Source organism: Aulonocara stuartgranti (assembly GCF_965226115.1).
Source record: "Aulonocara stuartgranti genome assembly, chromosome: 3".
Classification (NCBI taxonomy): Eukaryota; Metazoa; Chordata; class Actinopteri; order Cichliformes; family Cichlidae; genus Aulonocara; species Aulonocara stuartgranti.
Window position 1 is genome coordinate 8,155,621 of NC_138941.1, and position 18,359 is coordinate 8,173,979.

The 18,359-nt window shown below is 42.4% G+C and overlaps 1 long non-coding RNA gene and 1 pseudogene across 2 annotated transcripts in view; both read right to left on the reverse strand.

The window, feature by feature from the left end:
* Positions 1 to 383, reverse strand: LOC309702484. The gene is made up of 2 exons (XR_014275544.1): positions 258 to 383; positions 1 to 168 (listed from the first exon to the last, which is right to left on the reverse strand). It is a non-coding gene; the product is annotated as an uncharacterized lncRNA (long non-coding RNA).
* A 7,936-nt stretch (positions 384 to 8,319) lies between these two features.
* Positions 8,320 to 18,359, reverse strand: part of LOC309703016 — a 55,490-nt pseudogene continuing 45,450 nt past the window's right edge. Inside the window, exons 11-15 of the transcript XR_014280712.1 lie at positions 13,937 to 14,110; positions 13,033 to 13,314; positions 12,230 to 12,403; positions 9,191 to 9,237; positions 8,320 to 9,042 (exon numbers count right to left, since the gene is read on the reverse strand). The product of XR_014280712.1 is annotated as an uncharacterized misc_RNA (transcript). The remainder of the gene's footprint in view (positions 9,043 to 9,190; positions 9,238 to 12,229; positions 12,404 to 13,032; positions 13,315 to 13,936; positions 14,111 to 18,359) is intronic.

Below are 18,359 nucleotides of genomic sequence, written 5' to 3' on the forward strand. Positions count from 1 at the left end.
TACAGTGCAACAGTGTTTATTTACAGTGGTGACAATCCAAACAACAATAAATCCCCCCGTGCGATCCCAACTCCCGTTCCGTGTCTTCTCCTTTATCCCGTGCTCCGTGCTCTGTCTCCGTTCCCTGTGTACTCTCCGTGTGCTGCCTCCTGGTCGCCACAATTCCTCCTGAGGAAACACGCATACAAAAGGCAGCCGTGAGTACAAAACCTAACAGTAGACTTGCACTAACCTTGCACAATACACTTAAGACTGACGGGAAGTCACTCAACGATCCAGCGTCGAGGAGCTCTCAGCCACACTGTTTTGAAGCTCCTCTGACGAGGCTTGATCGGCGCCAGGTGTGTGTGGATTCCTGGGTGGGACCGGTCAGCTGGCAGGGCCACACCACCAGGCCTAAAAGTGCCTGCCACGACCGCACCCTCACACACACATACACATACCCATAAACACCTGACAGTACACCAACACGGACAACAGGACAGCAGACACAACCATAATAACAATAACCACAATAATAATGATAATAACTACAATAGCAGTCCAGACTGCTCACGGACACCGAATCCCTGGAACTGGGTCCGTGACAGCTTCACTCCAAGCTGTAACCCTGTGTAAAAACATTAGTCAGCACTTAAATGTTCAGCTTGTTTAGCTCCCAGCTCCTGTATCACAGAAGACAAAGTCTTAAATTTAAAACAACTTCACATTTGCAACCAACTGTAGATCATAAGAGTAATAAAGTATTTAGCATCACAGAGACAAGTATCATTGCAGGTTTATTCTAAACTCATTAAACTCCTACTTTTCCCCATAATTTGTTCCAAATTATTTAACATCTCAATGTCATTCCACATTGTAATCAGTGACTTTACTTAAGTTTGTCACTCACCATGAGCCCAACAGTGTGGTCAGATAACAAGCTCCATGTAACTATTCTGTAACCACTGCACATCTGTTCAATCGTCACTTGTCTGTCTGTGCTGAATCCTTTACAAATCACATGATCAACCATCTGCTGTAAAAAGAAATGTAAATGTTAGCGCTGCGCAGGTGTATACACTTTCTCACAGTAATGTCTGTGAGCAACACAAGTTAGTGAATAACACACACACATGGTAAATTCACAGACATAGAATTTAAACTAAAAAGGTTAAATTTTCAGAGTTCACATAGTCATGTGACCCACAGGAGGAATCCTGTGGTCTCCTTCTGCTCCTGCAACAGAGACACACACAGAGATACATCCACACCTTTGTCAGGTGGGGGTTAACTTCACACAATGGTGTTAAGTCAGTCTTGTCAGCTTTTGTCAGTCAGTCAGTTCCCCATTTATTTTAAAATTCTTACTCATTCACTCAGTGATTCCTTCTTTTGCTAATTGTGGAAATTATCGTCGCATTCGTTTCCACGCTCAGCAAAACAACGTCATTTCAAAAAGAAAAATAATTTAGACTGGATTTCCTCGTTGAATCCTTTTGGACAGGAACTTGTTTCCTGATTGTCCCAAATAAGAGCCCATTTTAATTTTGGAGAAGCTCACTTTGCAACAGTTTTCTCGACGACGCTTCAATTCTAATCATGCAGATCTGCTCAAACAGAGATCATCAAACAAAACTTTCAGTGCACCATGAAAGTAACAAAATAAAAGAAAGAAAATAAAGGAAATCAAAGGAAAGAAAGGCCTTGTTTAAGTCATGACACGTGTTCTTCATGCCAGGGGGATAAATCGTCACAACCCAATTGGCAGGTTCAACTTTAGTAATAAAAGACAAATCAAACAGCCAGTTTAATCTCAAACATTCATCCAATCAGCCATACACACAACATACAGCTTAACCCTGTTGTCTTAGCACATAATAAGTTTTAGTTCTCATGTAACTAAATGTGTGCCATGGTAAAACCATCTGTCCTCCTATAATATTCAGTCCACTAGTCTATGTATCACTTTCATCTTACTAGTGACTTGGACAAGATGACAAACAGAATCTCATGCTTAAGATGCTGTCTGGTCTCATGAGTATCATTGTATGTGTATATGTATGTGGGGTTAGTATAGTTAATGCATTTTCTGTATGTTTTTGTGTTCATCTCTCATCACACTTTCATTATTCTCATCACTGCTTAAACAACACACATCTCTCTGTTTTTTTGTTTTTTTTAAACTGTCCTTTTCTCCAAAACAGAAAGTAGCATTACAGCTGTTTCAGACTGAGAAACACCAAGCACTCTTCATGCTATCATTCATCCACACAACTATTTTATTTCTTTTTGTCCACTGGGCAGGTGACCTGCAGAATCACGTCTGCCCCAGCTGGATACCTTTCACACACACCATGACGTCAGACACTCTCACACTCGCCGAATTGATCAGGAGAAAAACTTTCTTCATCTTCACACTCTGTTACAGAAACACCATATGGTTTTTTTTTTTTTGTGTTCACTTTCTTTCCTTTCTGTCTCCTCTCTTGCCTAGTCTGTCTTGGACTCAATGCTGCTCCATACTCAGCCTTTAATCTCTCCTCCACTTCTGCCTCTGCTCTCTCACGCTCTTCTGATGCGATGATGGAATTCTACACCGCAATCATCGAGTCCATCCTCACCTCCTCCATCACCGTGTGGTACGCTGGAGCCACTATCAGGGACAAACAGAGACTGCAGCGTTTTGTGCGCTCTGCTGAGAAGGTGATTGGCTGCAGACTCCCATCTCTGCAGGACCTGTACACCTCCAGGACACTGCGGCGTGCAGCTCGGATCTCAGCTGACCCTTCTCACCCTGGACACAGTCTGTTTGACCTGCTCCCCTCAGGCAGGAGGCTCCGGTCCATTCGCACCAGAACCTCTCGCCATAAGAACAGTTTCTTCCCCTCTGCTGTTGGACACATGAACAATAAACGTACGACTGTTCCCACCACTAACACATGACCCTACGCTGTGTTCACTGCATCATTCCATGTTTGGCACTGATCACCACCTGCACTCATGTATATATCTTTCTACGTAGCACTTTTAATTCTTATTCTTACTTTTATTTTTTCATGTCTACTTAATCGCAATTTATGAAAGTATGTTTGCACTGAAGCACTGCAGCAATTTCCTAATGTTGTAAACCTGCTCAACATTTGGCAATAAAACCCTTTCTGATTCTGATTCTGATTCTCTGACTCTACTTTCTGCTAACATTCTTGCTTTTTCTAATGCTTTTCTACGGTGTTGTTCTAGAGTAGTTGCAGTGGATTGAGCTGTAGTTTCATCCTCTGGTTTCACAACTACTGCTTGCAATATTGCTCTTTTAACATTCTGTGCTTCTCTCCTCTTCTGAGCCTGCTCCAGCCACAACTTAGCAACTGCTAACTGCAATTCCTTCCTGTGCTTCGCTTTCCCTGTTTTACCTGCTACACTTACGGCTATTCTTTCTACCAGCATTTTACACTTAACTTCCACTAATGTCCCTTCAAATCCACATTTCTTACACCAACAACCTACATGCTGCGTGCTGCCTGGTAAAACTTTCTGCATAAATTTTACATCTCCTTCTAAGGCAGACTTACACATTTTATTCTCCATTACAAGACAACAATCAGCCACACTCACGCAGACCACGTCTGGCCCGCACACACACACAACATAAGCCTATCGCTTGCGTCTGCACGCACAGCTAGAGCTCTCTGTTGAAAACTCTCAAACGCCCCATATGGCGGAGAATTCAACCTTCGGACACTCTCCAACGCCCCAAATGGCGGAGAACTCTCTACGCCCCAAACGGCGGAGAAGCCTGCGTCTCTCTCACGCGGCTAGCGCGCTCCCGGACTCACGTTTAACGCACAGCCCGTAGCCGCTCTCTATTGTTTTGGGTCCACGTGCGCTCTCGTGACCAGCGCTCCCCCGGACTCAAACGTTTCACGCAGAATCACAGTGACGCATTTCTAGGATCCCACTTTCATTCACACGGTTATAGAGACGCTCTCTGATTGCTTACCGTTGTGTTGCGTTTCGTTCACAGGAGAGTCCTAGAATCCCATCAGTCGCCATCCACGAGGGGAGTTCAGACGCTATTCCACCGGCCTGGTCGCGAATTTAATACTCCAGGGCTTTGTCAGGCGTCCTAACGGCCTGGTTGTCGACAGTCTGCGGCGTGTCCTCTCTCCCCTCAGTGTGCGGCGAAATTCTTGGAATCCGGCTCGAAGGACCAATTAATGTTGGGTCTAAACTCAGACCCCGCTGTATCCAGGACTTATTCCCATGAACGAAAAACAAGGCAACAGTGCTCGATCGATTTCTTGCGCAAGGGAGGCCCTTCCATCTGTGACCAGCACGTCAAAATGACCACACTGGTGGCCTCCTCTCGCTGCCTTTTATTGGCAAACTTCAAACAATAGTTTACAAAACACCTCCCCTTGCAACCCCCCCTGTGGTTACAAAGACAAGACACTGTATGTAAATGACATACACTGAGTGTGTGTGTGTGTGTGTGTGTGTTATGTGAGAATGTGTGTGTGTGTGTGTGTGTGTGTGTGTGTGTGTGTGTCTGCTGATCAAAGGGTCATAAACCCAGGAAGCTTACATCAGAAGAAACAGATCTTTCAGATAGGATGTATCTACAATAAAACCTCCCCCAGCACAGAGTGGCTGGAGAGGTGGTCAGGATCAAAGGAATGGCTTTGATCCTACTGCTTAAACTAAGACTATACAAATTTAAGAAACACAATGGCAACATTCAACAATTAGACTTAACAAAAACGATTTTAATTTTTTTTGTAGTTTATTGCACTTTTTTGCAATTTATGTAATTACTATGCACTTAATGCAGACATATTATTAAAATTTGGGCTATAATGGTTGTATTGATGTATAGCAACTTGAAATGCTCCAAAAAATGGCTCCACAGCATGTAAAAATCTGGCGGACTTGGTCCTATGGTAGGTCTTAAAGGGTTAATATATGTGAGGGGCAAACTCCTCAAGATGGGTGGTGACCATGGTGGCCATTTAGAAGTCGGCCATATTGGATACAACTTTTGTTTTTTTCAATAGGAAGAGGGCCATGTGACACATAAAACATATTGGTAATGTCACAAAAAAAACAATGGTGTGCTTGGTTTCAACGTAACTTTATTCTTTCATGAGTTATTTACAAGTTTCTTTTTGTTCACAGCAATTGACATGTCGAAGAGGTTAACACGTGAGGAGCGGATCGAAATCGTGTTGATATCTAAACTCCAGCTACTGCAGCATCTCAACGAAGATGACCCAGATCGGCACAGAATTTGCAGAATGGGCTAAACAAAAATTGGAACAGGACCCTCAGTTCATGCAGAAGATTTTGTTCAGTCATGAGGCAAACTTTTATGTGAATGGTGATAGGTTTGTAGCTTGAACCTATTCGCTGGAACGTTAAGGACAATCTGCTACGCAGCAAAAAGCAAGACTCAAGGCACCAAAGTTCTTTCTGTTACTCATGCATGCATGGGAGACCTGGCTGGAGCCAAGCGTCGTTCCACCACTTGACCTCTGTCAGACTCTCAGCCAGGTTCCCCACAGCACTCCTTTTATTGTGGTTACATGAATATGCATAGGGTCATTAACATATAACATCTTACATAGGTATACATGTAAACAAAGAATACTGTGTGTGTGTGTGTGTGTGTGTGTGTGTGTGTGTGTGTGTGTGTGTGTGTGTGTGTGTGGTACTGCTGATCAAAGGGTCATATAACATCCTTGGTCAGGAAGAGGGTAGACCCCCCCTCACCCTAGATGGTTCACCCTAGATAACACGGTAAGGAAGTCCAGCAGTTCATCTAAACAAAAAAGCACTTAGACTAGAACAGACGTAGCTACGTTAATCCTACCATAAAACAATTAAGACAAGATGCGACTTCTTCCCATGCTCCCAGGATGTAGGTGTGCATTCTAGTGTGGAATACACACCAAGCCTCTGTAGCCTGTTAAAGATCACACAACTTATCACTACACAATTAATTATACACCTCTAAGAATCTATGGTTAAATATTTCCTAATACAAATGACAATAATAAAATCTAAACCCAACAAATGGTGAAGTTAACAAACAAAACCACTGCTATTGGTCTGACACTAACCCACATTGGATGGAACGCTCCAAGACTGTTGGAACAACAAAAGTGATGGTTTGGGGTACAACAATTGTCAGGGCTCTGTGTGCAGGCAGGCGGAGATGAGGATCCAAACGCAGGACTCAGACACTAACTTGAAACTCAAAGACCTCAGCTTTATTGCTGGTACAAAAGCAAAACATGAAGTGAACATGGAATATGGAGAACCGAAACACACAGGCATAATCTGATGGTACGACGCGACAACTGGCAGGGAAAAATACAAGGCTTAAATACATACTGAGGTGATTAGGGAATGTGAAACAGGAGGAGAGCACAGCAGGGACTCATCAGACATGACGAGGCAAAACTCAACACATTAACATAGTACACAGACTTTCAAAGTAAAACAGGAAACTGAACAGACGTGGACTAAACTACGGGATACGGTGACAGAACAAGAGACACACTGACAGAGACGACTGTATACTAACAGAACACGACACAAGGAACTAAACTATACATGAACCCACAATTTCTAAAACATGGATAACAGAAACATGAAACTCTAATAATAATAATGATCACAACCATGAGAGAACAAGAAAACAATCCATGATGTAAAATTAAACCAAAACATAATAAACTCAAAATACTGGGTCCAATGGACCCAGAACCGTGACAACAATAGTGGGTCCATTCTTCATCAATGGAAACCTCAAGGCCACTGGATATTTGAAATTGCTACATGATGATGTGCTTCCCTCTTTATGCACTGAAGCTGGTACATTCCCTGAGTTTTTCCAGCAAGATGGTGCACCACCACATTATGGGTGCCAGGTCCGAGCATTCCTAGATGAACAGTTTCCTGAAAAGTGGATTGGTCGTCGTGGGCCAGTTGAATGGCCCCCAAGGTCTCCCGATCTGACCCCCTTAGACTTTTATCTTTGGGGTCATCTGAAGGCAATTGTCTATGGTGTGAAGATACGAAATGTGTAGCACCTGAAACTACGGATACTGGATGCCTGTGCTGGCATTTCTCCTGCGGTGTTGCTATCAGTGTGTGAAGAGTGGGAGAAGAGGGTTGCATTGACAATGTTATTACGGTGTATCCATATAAATGGCCCACCCTGTACATTGCCCTTTGCCATTGTTACTTTTCTTTGAATTCTTCAAATGCACCTGAACTCCAGTTGGTATTTTTATTGGACTTTGCAGCTGTTTCTGGTCATCAGTTCATTCCTGCAAACCTCTGAAGCTGAACAACAATGATGCTGCATTGCTGGCTGATCCCAATTGGTCGATTTTATTCATCTGGATGTTTTCAGTGGGACAAACGTTTGGTCACTGATCCAGGTGACTTCTCCAGTCTCAGCTGCCTGCAGGTTTCGAACCTTAGAAACAGCACATTTGCACATTGACTGAAACTAGCAGCAGTGGCACCTAATATATATGATACTAATATAATACATAATGTTCATTGAGTGAACTACTCGGTTTATTTTGGGCCTCAGAAATGTTCACTCTGTTTGCACATCACTTATTGTCAGCAAAAAAGCTCATTCTGCTTTGTGGACATAAACACGTGACATAACTTCCTCTTTGTTTTTGATGCAGCGTTTGATTAAATTAGAGGTGCAGGAAAAAAATGAAACAGTTTCTAAAAGTTTGACATCAGAGCTTTGTGATAGCTTTCATGTTTCATACAAACTAAAGTGATACACAACATATACAGTGCTATACACACATAGTTACATGTTTCTAATAGTTTGATAACCAAGCTGTTACCAACATCCTGGACCATGTTCTTGTTCAACATGGGAAAAACATGAGACGAGATTCAAATGAGGATTGAAGCCTTTGCTGTTTATTAGATAAGCCACATGCATTATGATCCCTCAATACAATCAGATTCTGCGTAGAACTGCATTCAAGATTATTGAGCCATTATTTTCAGCTTATATGGCTGAAACATTTTCACATGATAAGCTTCGAACAATGAGTGAAACAGTAAGAGGATGTGGAGAGTTTGGAAACATCCCATTAAGAAAGAGAAATCAAACATTGGGATTCATTTTAATGAGCTCAGACTTGTTGAAAATGCAGAGGAGCTGGTTGTAAACTGAGCTTCAGAGAAACACAACATACTGATATTCACTGTGAAGCTTTGAGTGGAAAAAGACAGAAAAACAACATGTGAATCCTGGAATAATGGGGTTAGGGTTAACCCTAACCCTAACCCCCATCTTTAAAGGACTGAAGAGGAAGAAGTTTACAAGGAATCGTTTAGAAGAGTTTCAAACATCAACTGATTGAATCCATGAATCTGAAAACGTGTTTGTGAGTGAAAGAGACAGACATGTACAGACTGAACTATCTGTTCAACAGTCAGAGTGTTTCTGTAACAGGAGACACTCTTTACACTCCACTCAGCACAGGGACACTGAGGAACCATATGCCATGAACCCAAACCTAAACCCAGGATAAAGAGTTTGAGTGAATGTGGTGTTGAAGGTGTGGAGGTGGATCAGAGTGTCAGAGGAGACTCTGTAGAAGGACAGAGTGCCAGCAGGACAGTCCACATACACTGCTGCTCTGTTAGAGACAGAGGAGGAGGAGGAGGAGGAGATGGATGTTTTTATCTTATTGTGCCAGACATAACGAGGACCATCATCAGAGCAGTACAGACTCCAGGACTGATCATTGTGTCCAAACACACAGTCATAACTGTCTCCTTTCGTTCTGATTCTTCTATAACTCACTGATATATAAACGTTTCCTTTCCACTCGACCTCCCAGTAACAGCGACCAGTCAGACCATTTCTACACAGCAGCTGTTCCCAGTAATCAAATCTGTCTGGATGATCAGAATATGACTGAACCTCAGCCACATTTGTCACCTTCCTATTGTTGTCAGACAGTTGGAGCTTTGTGTTCACTGTGTTTGTGTCGATTGTGAGTTGACAGGAATCTGATGGAGAGAACAAACACAATCCAGCTGCAGTTATTGATCCATCATCTGTTCATTGATTGACACTTTGATGATGACTCCTGACATGATGAAGATGGTTGAATGTGTGCTACTTTGTTTTCATGAATCCCATTAAAAACACACTTACACTTCCTCAGACCTGGTATCAACCATCGGACTCCAGCAGGCTCCACCCTGAAAGGAGGAGGGGGGTCAGAGCAGCACAGTCAGCATGCACACATGGACATTACATCACTCTCATACACATACTGTTGAACACTGATAAAGGAACAGCCCAAACTTTTCATAAATACACTTCACTGTGGTATAAAAACTATTTTAGATCAACACATTTATTGGCTAGTAATGACCTAAAAACACAAGTCTTCCCCCCTATGTTCACATATTCCAATCAGCACTTCAGGAACTATCTGAAAAATGCATGAACCATCTGATGATCTGGCATGCTGAACCTCTGCTGACAGAACTCTCCATTCAGTGGCTGAGCTCATGCAAACATAGTAACTCATCTGATTGGTCTGTCACAGAGGAAATTCAAATCATAGTCCGACGTACTAACTGATAGATAGCAAGCTAACAACATTATGTTGATTTCTGCTAATCATCCACAGCAGCACAAAACATAATTTTTCCAACAGAAATCACTCTCATTTTAACTGTAGGCTTGATGCCTTTAAAAGTTTTTTGGGGTAAAATAACAGTGATACAGCTCTTTGGGGCCATTAGTGGAGTTAATTGCTCTTTTTAGCACCGTGTGGAGTTCATGCTAATTAGAGGTGAATTGGTATTAACTGCTAAAAATTATGCTCATTACCTTGCTTTTTGCTGCATTTGCCACTAATGATATGTAGTCTGCATTGCTTCCATTTCCAAATAATAGCTGCTCCTCTCTGCCTGTTTATCACACACACATAGACTGAAATGATTCACAGCCTTGTTTCTTTCTCAAGAAACATATTTTTTCAACCTACATAAAACTTGTTAATTCTTCTGTCAAACTGCCTCCGCTATTTCTTTATTCCGCTGAGTTTTCCTCATCTCTGATTCTAAGCAGACTGCTGGGTCATAGTCAAAGTAAACGTCATTGTCATCTATGCTATCAAGTGAAACATACAGAGAGACTTGAAATCAAGGCTCCCATTACATCAGTGCAAAAAAGCTTATAAATAGATATAAAAAGGAGAAGAAAATAAATAAATATACTCTTAAGAGTTAGAATTAGAATTTACAGTTTACAATTTACAGTTTGGAATGGTTTAAAGTAAGCAGTATAGGAGCTTGTAAACCTAGAGTAAAAGAGATTGTCCATAGAGCAGCATGTCTTACAGAGGTACTGTGTGTGTGTGTGTGTGTGTGTGTGTGTGTGTGTGTGTGTGTGTGTGTGTGTGTGTGTGTGTGTCGGAGGGGTGGGGTTCCGCAGTCCGGAAGGTAGCCCAATGCGGTAGCGTCTGCCGGATGGAAGGTGAGAAAAGAGCGCATGTGAGGAGTGTTAGGAGTCAAGAAAAATACTCTTTGGTTCTCGGAGGAGGCGGACGCATCTTTTACCCTCTCCCTCCCTTATCTTCCCTGCTGCTGCTTCTATGTTTTTGTCTAGTCTCGTCTAACTAACCCTAAAAGAGTTTCTCAGTCTTGTTCTCTAAAACCTAAAGAATTATGGATTTGATCAACTGGTCCCGTAATGAAGTTGACACCCTCCTGGGCTTGGGAGAGGCCGATTGTCCTGTGGAGACGTTTGCTGCCTGATACTCGATGGCCGGTTGCGTCCTGTGTCTGGCGACACTCTTGATGGACGACATTGAATGACATCTACCAATTCGGAACTATGATAACAGAGTTCTGGCTGATTGGACAATTGGTGACCAGTGACGAATGTAAGACCAACTGTAAAAATACATGGATACAGTTGTTCGCACTAAACCCAAACATTCACCATCTTCACTCATGTGGCTATCCCACTGGCGCCAATTGAAGGCCTGCAAAGGTCGAAGCTGACTAGAACAAAACAATTATTCATGATAACAGGATTGTTGTCAGAACTCTTTGTCCCTCCTTCAAGGCCACCTGGGTCCACTGGAGACTGTTGACCTTTGCTTAACCGGGCGCAGTGACACTTTCTCTCAGCTGAACACGGGATACACACACGCACGCACATGCACGAAACATGTACACTGATATGCCTTCACCCTCGCTCCGCCGAATTTCTTTGCCACCGGGATGACAGTGGTCGACTTGAAGCATGCTCGGATAATGTCTGTGAAGACATCAGCAAGCTGATAAGCACAGTCTCTCAGCACGTGACCTGGGATAATGGTGGTCCAGCAGCTTTCCGTGGGTTGACCTTGGTAAGGTTCTCCTCACGTCGGCTGCAGGCAGAGAGATGGTCTGGCCGGCGGTGAGGGACGTGGCTTCCTTCCCTCGCATGTTGTTCAGTGCATCAAACCATGCGTAGAACTTCTTCAGCTCCTCAGGGAGTGTAGTGTCTCAATGACAGCTGCTTGGTCCTTGGCTTGTACTGTGTGACAGCCTGAATGCCCTGGTCACTGTGTGAGTCTTTTGTATTTTGGAAGTGGCTTTGGAGCTTTTGTGCATGTGCACGCTTTGCATGTTGGATGGCGCAAGAGAGGTGAACTCTGGCTGTTCAGATTCAGTGAACTTGCCCAGGTCCAGGAGGCCATTTTGGTTGGCTGCTTCTTTAAATGTGTTCCAGTCTGTGCAGTCGAAGGAAGCACTGAGATCGTATTGTTGTCACTGAGTAGAGTAGTGAATTTCACGCATTGTCCTTCTTTTCCGTTAGATTGCTGGGCCTGCTGAACCTTGTTTACAAACTTGTGAACCTCTTCTAAAATAATTTTCCATTATTTTAGAAGAGAGAGAAGGGCGGGGGAGTTGTGGGGGGGGGGGGTTAATCCAGCGTAAAGATCTCCTAAGCTTTTCTTTTTTTTTTTTCCCCTCAGCTTTTCTATAGAAAGCTTAATCTAATCTGTGTTATTTAATATTCTGAGATACCTGCAAATTGTTTCTTCAGAAATTCACCCTGGACACCTCCAAAATTTATATCAATTATTCATCAGTTCATGTCACATCTGCATGAACTAAACAGGAATGTAGTGAAGGACACAGGAAATGTTTCCAGCTCTTCTTCCTCTATCAGACATTCTCTCCATACCTGAGCCTGTCCAATCTCCAGCCTGGATCCTTCTGTCCAGCCGACAGCAGCTTCATTCCTAAGTCACCTGGATGATTGTAGCTCAGGTCCAGCTCTCTCAGAAGGGAGGGGTTGGAGCTCAGAGCTGAGGCCAGAGAAGCACAGCCTTCATTTGTTATCAGGCAGCCTGAAACACTGTAGACACACGAAACAATAATCCATATGTGAACAACGATTTTCTGTTTTCCAGATAAAATAATATTCATTTCCATTGAATTTCTTTGTCTTATTTAATTAATCACCAGTTACTAAAGTGCTGTGGCACCTGCCAGAAAAGGCACAAACAGAGAAAGACAAACCCATGTAAACACCATGCATGCACTCCCATGCAGTTCTGTCACTCTTTAAGAGACTCGGCAACAGATTAGGAGAAAAAAAACTAAAACATTTCTAATTTTTCTGAACCATCTAAATGCATAGAGTCTAAATTCCAGTGACATTGAAACACATACACTGTGCACTGCTTTGACTTTACACATGGATAAATAAGGTTTTCTGAAAAGAAATGAATAAAATGAACTTTTCCGGTGGGCGTTATTAAATAGTAAGATATGACTTGTAATATATCACAATTCTATTCAATTAAAAACTGAACAAACTGCTCTGGACCAGGTGTAAGTTCAGCATCAGTAACCATAGTGATCATGGTGAATAAAAAAATGACTTTAGTTACTTAAGAGAAAACTCTTTAAACATCGATTTAGTGTGTAATAATCAACGAAAAATTTCTGAATTGTCATCAGTGGAAGTGTTCCAATCCTGACCTAAGAGTTTCTATTTTGCAGTGAGAACTCTTCATTCTAACAGGCAGAAGTTTCACTCCCGAATCTTTCAGGTAAGAGTTACTCAAGTCCAGCTTTCTAACTTCTCACCTCAGAGTTTCCAGTGTACAGTGTGGACTCTTCAGTTCTGCAGACAGAAGCTTGACTCCAGAATCCTCAAGGTCATTGTTACTTAAGTCCAGGTCTCTGAGACTAGAGGACTGGGAGCTCAAAAAAGAGGACAGAACTTCACAGCTTCTCTCTGAGAGGTTGCAGGAGCTCAGCCTGAAAATTGAACATCAACAAGAAAAGGACAACGTTTTTAAAATCATTTTGCAGTTAGAAGTTAATTAATTATTAACTAATTATTGCTACATTTAGCATAATTAATATTTTTAAGGAATCCTTATTGTTAGATGTTAAACAGGGTAGAAATACAGCAGTTTACTTGAACTTAGAAATCAGGGAAAATTCTAAGAAAAGACAATAAACAAATACAGTTAAACTTCATTACATAATCTTTGGTAATTGTTTAATTTTTTCAATTCCTCCATTTTGTTTGTCCATCGATCATCCATGAATCCATTTTCTGCTGCATATCTGGATGGTACTCCAAGTGATTCCCAAGCCATGTGAGACATATAACCTATTCTGGGGCAGTCTGGCAGCATATGTTTGGTCAAAACCCAGAGCTTGTGACCATAAAATGGTAGACTGACCAGTAAACCAACAGTCTCAATTTTATGCTCAGCTCAGTAAATTCATTTCAAGAATAATAAAAATTAAATTAAATTAAAATGAAAAAACTCCCCTCAGATTTTCCAGTGTAAAACACTTTCTAGTCCTCCTGCTGATGATTTTTGACAACCGTTAGCACAGCTGTCAAAAAAAAGAAAAAAAATCTCACCTCAGAGTTTCCAGTGTACAACATGGACTCTTCAGTTCTGCAAACAGAAGCTTGACTCCTGAGTCCTGCAGGTCATTGTTACTCAGGTCCAGCTCTCTCAGACTAGAGGACTGGGAGCTGAAAACTGAGGACAGAGCTTCACAGCTTCTCTCTGAGAGGTTACAGCCACTCAGTCTGAAAAACAATTTGTAATCAAATGAAATGAAGGTTGGTGTCTTGGAGGTCTGTAGTTTTTTTTGTGGTTCCCCTATACTTTGTGACAGCTTGAATTCCCTGCCACATGCCCTGTGTGTGGTTGTTCAGGTAATAGCCTTCAAGTTTTTCTGAGTGGGCTTTCTTTGCTGCTCTGATGGACCGTTTGTAGAGGGCTCTCTAACGGTGTGTTCACACCGAACGCGATAGAGGCGGCCAGAGCGTCAGGTTTACATGTAAAGTCAATGGAAAGAGCGCGATGACATGCGATTGCGGGTCCCGCGAAAATTCGGAAGCAGATTTGCGTCGCAAAAACGCGTGAAACACGTGAAACGCGAGGCAGTGTACTGCGTCTGGCGCGTGTGACTTGCGAAGAAAACCACGCGCGTCAGTTTTTGTGTTTCATTTTGTGCATACGCGCAATATCACGTAAGTAAGTAAGTAAAATTTTATTTATATAGCAAATTTCTAGATAAGAGATCACAAAGTGCTTTACAAGGTATAGGCACAGATTAAAAAGACAAAGTACAGTCAAAAGTTAACAAAATGCAATTGTAAAAATATGTGTTTTTAGCTGTTTTTTAAAAGTAATCAGTGAATCAGCAGATCTTAAGTTCTGAGGAAGAGAATTCCACAGTCTGGCGGCCACAGTAGCAAAAGCTCGATCACCCCTAGTTTTCAGTCTCGTATACTTAATAACAAGTAGGCCCTGACCACAAGACCTCAGAGACCTACTAGGGGCATAGGGCTGTAAGAGTTCAATGATGTATGATGGTGCTTGTTCTTGAAGAGCCTTAAATGTGAGAACCAGAATCTTAAAGTGGACTCTGAATTCGACAGGGAGCCAGTGTAACTGTATAAGCAGCGGTGTTATATGTGAGTATTTCGATGTTTTCATCAGAAGCCTTGATGCAGCATTTTGGACAGTCTGCAGACGCTCCAGGGAACTTTTGTTTAGACATGTAAACAGTGAATTGCAATAGTCCAGTCGTGATGAAATAAAAGCATGAATAGCAATCTCCAGTTCAGTATGAGATATTATGGGGCTCAATTTAGAAATATTTCTTAAATGATAAAAGCAAGACCGAACCAGAGATTTGACGTGAGTATCCAATGTAAGAGCAGGATTGAAGGTTATCCCGAGGTTCCTGATAGATGGTTTCACAAACGTTGAAAGGGGACCAAGAGCATTCATTATGCTGGGTACATGTCTGTCTGGAGCACATAACAGGACTTCAGTTTTATTTTCATTTTGTTGGAGGAAATTGTCGGCCATCCAACCTTTGATGGTTTCCAAACACACATTTAAAATCCGCAGTTTAGAAGCATCTTCAGGTTTAAAAGATATATATAGTTGGATATCGTCTGCGTAGTAGTGGTAACAAATATCCTCAAAAGGGCTCAAAATATGCTGGAGAGGAAGTAAATAAATTAAAAACAATAATGGCCCCAGCACAGAGCCTTGTGGCACACCAAAGGACAGGGACGTAGAAGATGACCTGTACTTAGAAACTGCCACAGAAGAGTATCGTTCACAGAGATACGAGGAGAACCACTCTAAGGCAGACCCAGATACACCGACCCAGTATTTCAGCCTATCAAGCAAAATATAATGGTCAACGGTGTCAAAGGCCGACATGAGATCCAAAATTAAAAGAACAGAACACTTACCCGCATCGTTTTGCATCAGAATGTCATTAGAAACTCTAAGAAGGGCTGTTTCAGTAGAATGAGCTTTACAAAAGCCAGACTGAAATTTATCAAAGATATTATATTTGTCTAAAACTGCTGTAAGCTGCTTAGCCACAATCTTCTCTAAAATCTTAGCAATTAACGGAATTTTTGAGATCGGTCTGTAGTTGCTAGTGAGAGATGGGTCCAGCATAGGCTTTTTTAACATGGGGTATATAACAGCAGTTTTAAAATAGGCAGGAACTTTTCCAGATCCCAAAGAGGTGTTAATTATAGTGAGCATACAGGGACCAATAGAGTAAAAGACATTTTTGAATAACGATGCGGGTAAAATGTCCAGTGAACAAGAGGATACTTTTGTTGCACTAACTATTTTTCCCAGTTCGGCTAGTGAAACAGGTAAAAATCTTTCTAAAACAACAGGCTGAACTGGCGTAGGAACTGACAGTGCAGATGCTGATGGGGACAATTTTTTCCTTATATTGCTAATTTTTTCTAAAAAGAAAGCAAGAAATGTTTCACAGTCTTCAGCAGAAGAAATAATGGCAGCAGGTGGAGCAGGAGTAATGATATCAGTAATAGTATCAAATAAGACCTTAGGATTACCTCTGCTCTTTGCAACCAACTGAGAAAAGTAAGCAGCCCTTGCATCTCTAATAGCATTGTTAAAAGAGGCTAAAAGATCCTTTAAATAAAGGAGATGAACATTCAAATGAGTTTTCCTCCATAACCGCTCAGCTTTACGACAATTACGTTTTATAGAGCGGATGTTGTCATTTAGCCGGACAGATTTCATCTAAGATCGAAAGACAATGATGATTAAATAGATCTGTTGAGAAATCAACACCGTTTTGTGGGGATAGTGTTAAATTAAAAGCATCTGAGAACTTCTGCGCTGTGGAGGAATTTATAATGCGCGACATAACTGTCCGGTGAACAGGAGACATAGGCTCATGAAAAGACATGTTAAAAAGGATACAATAATGGTCAGAGATAAAAATGTCCTTAGAACAAATACAATCAATATTCAAACCCAAGGTAAAGACAAGGTCCAGTGTGTGACCTTTGTTATGTGTGGGGCCGGACACATGCTGGATAAAATGAAAAGAATCCATAATGTTGATAAAACCCCTGGCAAAGAGGTCGGACTCATCATCAACATGTATATTAAAATCCCCCACTAAAAGCAATTTGGACAACCTTATAGTAGAGGACAGGAAGTCGCTAAACTCCGCTAAAAACAAGCTGTTAGGGCCGGGTGGACGATACACCACAGCACAGTAAAAAGGATCCTTACTTCCGATTTTAATGAGCTGCAATTCAAAAGAAAGAAATTGTCCAACTTTCACTGAACGGCAGTTGAAACGGTCCTGAAATGCCACCGCGAGACCTCCTCCATGACCAGATCCCCGAGGCTGGCTGATGACAGAAAAGCCATTTGGGCACATTTCAATGAGAGACGAATAGTCCAAGCCCCGCTGCCAGGTCTCGGTCAGAAGCAGGAAGTCCAGATTATTAGAAGCAATAAAATCGTTAAGCACAAACGATTTATTAGTCAAAGATCAGGCATTAAAGAGCGCCATAGTCAGCGGGGTGAGAGCATCATTATTGGGAGAAGCTCAAGTTAAAGGACGTAAATACTCGAGGTTAGAGCCTTCACGTTCGTATATGCCACTCACCGAGGGGATGAAAAGCCAGTCAGCAGGAGAGTCTGGATGAACCCTTCTGAGGTAGCACGGTCTCGGAGAGCCAGGCCCTGCATATCCAAGCAGGGCCGTGGAGAACAAATTCCTCTCTATGGAGCTGTTTTGAGCGTAGGTAACAAAACACGCACAACATCGCTTTCCAATCAGCCCCCGCCGCCAGAAAAGCCTAAGCTTCACCTGGATACCTTATCTCCTTCCTCTTCTTCTCTGTGAACTACGGGGAACGCTGAGAATGCTGGCCGAGGATCCAGCCACTGGCGGTAGATGGAAAGAGCCAAAGGAGTGCGGGGGAAAGTGCGGAGAATAGAAAGTGCCAAAGGAGGAGGAAGATGGAACATCTTGGGCCATCACTGAAGATCGGATTGATAACAGCGTCAAACGATCATAAACCAAGGCAGCCAGAACATCATTGATACAAATAAAAAACAGCAGAGTAGAGAAAAAAAAAACATGACAATAGAGCGTGACAAACTGCACCCGGCAGCGGCGAAGCCAAACACAGGCGCCATCATACCGCTCGAGTTGGAAAATCTGAACTCCAGCGTCAAATCGCGCCGTGACAACCAATCAGGAGCCTGGTGACTTGGCTCTGACCTAGGTCAAAGGGGCAGATCCAGCCAAAGCCCTTCATTCTTCATTCAGTATGGAGGAAAAGCTCATCACTGCCGTGGCTAATCACCCAGAGCTGTATGATGCCAGCTGCTACTTCTACCGAGACAGGAAGAAAAAGGACCTAGCTTGGAGACACATAAGTGAGGAGATCGGGCAACCGGGTATGTTCATTCATTCTTCTTTTTAATTTTCAGACTGACCCGATGAAACCGCGCAAAAGC